The 5,671-nt window shown below is 38.9% G+C and overlaps 1 pseudogene; it reads left to right on the top strand.

Moving 5' to 3' along the window:
• Nucleotides 1-653: 653 nt before the first annotated feature.
• Nucleotides 654-1,693, top strand: LOC102489352 (zinc finger CCHC domain-containing protein 9 pseudogene; annotated as a pseudogene).
• Nucleotides 1,694-5,671: the final 3,978 nt, after the last annotated feature.

Here is a 5,671-nt window from a genome sequence, read left to right as displayed (position 1 = left end):
CTTGATGTCAGCCTGCATATGCCCCAGTTTCTGGGAGAACTGGCTGCACTGGAGCTGTAGGGTGGGCAGTGGGCTGTGCGCTGTAAAGGGAGTGAGCACCAGTCACTGACTGCCCAGCCAGTGCCCATTTGCCAGTTTGTAAATCTAATCCCTAAAAGCACAAGTCAGGGGGGCAGAGACTATTAACATTAGTTACACTTTCTTTTCTTTCGAGTTTTTGCCATGGGGTTTATCCACTCACGACAGACAGACAGACTGACAGAGAAAGAGAGAGAGAGAGAGAGAGAGAGAGAATGAGAAATCATCCCCAATGATTATGGCCACTCCACAATGTCTTCTCCTTTAATTCTCCTTGTATTTGGGACACACACACACACACACACACACACACACACACACTCACACTTTAATCTGCCAAGTCCAGGACTCATAACTGTTGTTGGCCATGTTGGAATCCAGCATCTTAATCACAAAGCCACCTGCTTGCCCAGTTGCACATCTTTTTTGTGAGCTTATTTTTTCCCTATAATATAACTGTGAGCAGAAATGCTGCTGCACACAGAAATTCTATGGTTATTTATTTATTTATTTTCTGCTAACTCTGCTGTTCTGGAGAAATCATGTGTGATAGATAAAGTACCTCTGATGAAGCTATGACCAGGTGGCTACAAGTTACTACCAGACATAAAAAGAGATCTGTGCCTTCAACATGATGGGAGGATATGAAGGAGAAGTCCTTTGAGGGAATAAGCTAAAACCTATCAAAGCATAAACAGCATGAAACCAGTAGGCTGTCCCTTAAAAACAATCCATCTCACCCAAAATATAAAAATACCTGAAGGTAAAAGGAGAACTTAAATGAAGATATGAATGGCTTCATGAAATACCTAAGACAGAACTCACAGATGGGCCTCAATGAGGAGGTTCTGTCAACAGGAAGTAAGGGAAGAAATTGCAATTTCTTTAAAGAAAGTCTGTGGGGAAAATAGATGCTAAAAATATGTATGTAATATCCTTCCCTATACAAATATGCAGTATATACTGCATGGTAAAGCTCATCTTGTATGCTGTGATATACATTAAATGAATGTAAAATAAATAAATTTTTAAAAAGACAAGTAGCAGAGAAAATACAATGGTGTGTAGCAATTGAATGTTTAAATAATAAGAAAAATAATAATAAAATGTAATTTTTAAAAAGTGATCATGGAATTGCAGATTGCCCAATTACCCTTGAAAATCAAGATGTAGGAACTGGAATTTGTTACTGGTGTGGGTCCACAGGGCTTGAAATATCCAATTGCAAGGCTAAAGTAGACTCAGTTCTTGGTGTATTTCCCTTTACAAAATGTTTTATTTATAGGGAAATGGGACACCATCTAGATTCTGTCCTGATAATCCCAAAGGACTTTGTGCTTAAAGTGGTGGCTATAAAATTTGTGACTCTGGAATATTGAAAGAAAAATTGACCTAAATGTCACACTTCAGATCAAGTGGTCATGGTCACTGGGCAAAGGGAATGAGTGCAGACTGTGAAGAATTTCTGGAGCTACCTAAGCCACAGAAACCTAAGACAATGATACCTAAAACTTATTTTTTTGATAAATTAGTACTGTGGTTAAATACCACCTCATATTGCTTTCTTGCCTATGAGACAAGGCTGGACTCCCTTGGAACTGAGCCTGTGTTGTAACATGAGTAGGATCTAGGTGTGGTCTAAAGCAGTTCTGCCTTTTCTTCCTATAGGATACTTTTACCACTATTTGGAGAAAATCAGTGAAGAAAAGAATACAATGATTAAATTAGATTCTCTAAAAAGACATATTTTTAAAATATAGAATTTAGATATAACTGGGCCAGCAGGTGGCATGGTGACTAAGGGCACTGGATTCTCACATGGTTGACCACGGTTTGAGTACCTGACCTGGCGGCTTGCTTTCTCACTTTCCCTCTCTCTCTGTCTCTCTCTTTCTCTCACTCTGTCCCTCTGGTCAAATTAAAATAAATAAAAAATAAAGTTAAATAAAATAATTCTTTAAAAAAAGAACTTAGATATAACTAAGTACTTATATGGATTGTAACAATCTTTAAAAATATTATGCATAAATGTGAACTACCTCAAAACAAAGGATACTACTTTGCATTTGGAAATGAATACTGTTTCCTTGGTTCCAAGTATCAATTATTTTTTTAAGAATTATTTTATTTAACTCTATCCATTTATTTATTTTACCAGAGAGGGACAAAGTGAGAGAGAGACAGAGAGAGATAAAGAGAGAGAAGGAAAGTGAGAAAGCAATTTGCGAGGTCAGAGACTTAAACAACAGTGGGCCATGTGGGAGTCCAGAACCCTTAACCACCATACAACTTGCTGGCTCCACAATTTATTTTTATAATAGAATTTATTTTGAAATGTTCATAAAACTGTATTTTAAAAATATTAAATAAGAATGCATTTTTGTACTTAATTTTTTTTAAGTATATGTGAGCTCATTTGAGAGAGAAAGCCTCACAAATAGTCATGTCATAATTCTTTTTCCTCCATTTCCCCATTATTTAGGATTTGGGACATGTATGCACATGTGCCCAGCATGTTTTCAAGTAATCAAGTTGAATTCACATTGTGATTGGTTATATGGAAGCCAGTTCACTTTGCAAAAGGCTTAATATCTATGCTATCAGGCTGGCCTTTGTATGGTTCATTTTAAAGGTGTGGCCACAATTTTTCCAACCTAATGTGTTTATATGATAAGGACCTCTCATCATCAGTGTGTAAGAATTCTAATTAATGTCTGCCATTGCCAACACTTTTCCTTAGCCATTCTGGTGGGTCTCATGGTTATCCAGTGTACTACTCTAAACCTGGAAAGACTTCAGAACTACTTAGTTCTCTATTTTGTGTAGAATTCATCAGTGTATGAATAAGGGATATAGAGAAACAGTCCTCTCCCATGCAACACATTTATTCATTTTGTTTAAAAAATGTTGAGCCAAATTTCCCTTATGGTTGTAGAAATGCTATGGACACTCTCCCTTGTCATGCACATATTGGAAGACATGACATATATTCTATCAGGTTCTTAATAGACACCGTTTGCTCCTTACATTATCTCATTAGCCTCTGATGAGCCTCAGTGTTAGAATCAATGCTTTTTGTAATAAATAAAAGCAACTAAACTGAAGAGAGGGGTCAGTTCCTCTTGCATCATCTGTTTTAGCTCCATCCAGTCCCCCTGCTTACTTAAGTTCCAAGATGGATATTCTTTCAAGTAGTTCTCTCTTTCAGGTCCTTATCATTTTGGGTGATTTCATCCAAAGCAGAGTGGAAATTTGGAGGGAAGAGCTACAAAATGTATTTCTAAGAAATATCCATCTATCCATGAACTAGAATACACACATCTGCACTTTTCTGCATCTTTAATGGTCTTCGTTCTCATTTCCTACCACCTCTCTGTTCATGGAGGAGAAAACAAACAAACATAGGAAATGGAACATTGGCTTCAGAATAAAAGATGATGCTGAAGAAGGAATAAGAGGAAAGAATAGAGATGAAGAATCCGTTGTTGCAGGACTGACTGTTTAAGTTTTTTGCTATAGGGCACATGTGCTCACCTGAGAGAGACCAAAAAAAAAAAAAAACCAGAGACAGAGAAAAAGTAAGAATTCCTCAGGGAGGAATAACCACATGACAGTCCTTTCTCTATTGTCCTCTTGGAACTTTGTATACACATGCCTGGAGTGTTTTTCAAGCCACTGCATTCAGGACTGAAACTGTGTAATTACCTGTATGGGATCCAATCACCTTAATCAAAACCCCACCTGCTGGCTCATTCTTATTTATCTCTTAAGATTAGATTAAATGTTACTTATATTTTAAATGATAAGAGCAATAACAAGTGCCATTTTCAAATAAAATCTTGCTTACAAATTATGCACATATTTATCAAATTGTACCTTCATGTACATAATACTTTAGTACAATAATAATTGTTCAGATATTTTTGTTCACTTTTTAGTGTTATTCAGTGTGATTTTTGGATTGACCCAACAGTGCCCCATGCACACCCAATTAAGAAGTAAGGGGATCTAAAGCTTGTCTAAGCTAAGTATAGGACATGTGGGATGAAGCCCAACACTTCATAGGAAAAATGAGAAACGGTTCTGGAGAGAGATAGATTGTCTCAGAACATGAGTTGAGCAGAATTTAAAGCAGGTGAGAAGATTTTCTTTCTCTTTCTTTCTTTCTTTCTTTTTTCTTTTTTTTTTTTTTTTGGAAATGTTTTGACTATAGGACATATGAACTCACCAGAAAGACAGAAAGAGAGAAAGTGATAAATCACCCCCTGAGGGGATAGCCAAGCTGCAATCCCTTCTCCTCCTTTCTCCTCTCAGGATCTTAGGCACACACGCACATACACCTGGTGTGAGTTTAAGCCACCAGGTCCGGGACTTAAACCACAGTCAACCACATAGGAGTCCAGCGACATGGCCATTATGCCAACTGCTGGTCTTGCAGAAGAGAGGTTTTTAGTCTCCTGAGCTAGAGCTCAACTGCCCCCCTGTGATTTGATTTTGAGATAAAATATCCTAAGGTGCTAGGGGAACACTGCCCACCCCATCCTATACGGTCATTGTCTGTTGGCATTGTCACTTATGCACAGACGCACACATGCTAAATTTACAGGTGGGCTCAGGATAAAAGATGATACTGAAGAAGGAATAAGGGGAAAGAATAGAGGTGGAGGTAACTGGGTCAGGAGGAAGAATGTCCTGTCCCTCAGCAACATGTTTGGGCCTCAAAACATGGGAAATGTGAAAATGTCAGAATAATGGTGGTGAGTTCCCAAGGTACTCAAGTCTTTCTGAGCCAAAATTCCCTAGACAAACCTCAAAACTTAGACCTGCATCCACCACTCTGGGCACTAGAAACTAGAACGGGTCTCTATCTTAGTGCAAATGGGTGACAGGAGAGGAGAACTCAGATACTTCCTCCAAGATTACTATAGTTTGAATGTGTGTCCTAGGTTTTATGTGTGGGAAATTTAACCCCAAATTTATATGTTTACAGTATTGGAAGGTGGGCCTCTGGGAAATAATTAGGGTTAGATGTAATTACCTGGGTGAGGGCCTCATAGTGGGACTGGTGGATATGTAGGAAGGAAAGAACCAAAGCTGACACATGCTTGCTCTCTTGTCATGAGATGCCTCCCACCATGTCATGACAGCAGGAAGGTCCTCACTGGTGGCTGGCACGTTAGCATTGGATATCTCAGCCTCCAGAAGCATTAGCTAAGTACACCCCTATTTTAAAATAAATTGCCCAGTGGGCATTCAGATATAAAATCAGAAAATGGATCAAGACAGGGTTGCACTGACTGAGCTACCTGAAGAACTGCACAGGCTCATAGAAGTGACTGTGGGACTTGGTTATCAATTGATGGCCCACTGTGCACTGAGATCCTTGGAAAGGCTTTCTACTTTCTGGGGGTTCCTCATAGCAGAGAGCAGCCTTGGGGTTTGGAGTACTGAGTGTGATAGTGCAGAATGTGGCTGAACATGGGACCATTGTTTCGGGTCTAGCTGAAGTTAGGCCTTGTGTGTGAACTAGACTGTCCAAGTCAGTGGATTCAATGAGAGAGGCAAAAAAGGTTTCTGAGCTTTTAGGTTGCCC

Source organism: Tupaia chinensis, unplaced genomic scaffold (genome assembly GCF_000334495.1).
Source record: "Tupaia chinensis unplaced genomic scaffold, TupChi_1.0 Scaffold000268_1, whole genome shotgun sequence".
Classification (NCBI taxonomy): domain Eukaryota; kingdom Metazoa; phylum Chordata; class Mammalia; order Scandentia; family Tupaiidae; genus Tupaia; species Tupaia belangeri.
The sequence above is the reverse complement of the archived record's forward strand: the minus strand, read 5'-3'. Positions and strand labels throughout refer to the sequence as shown.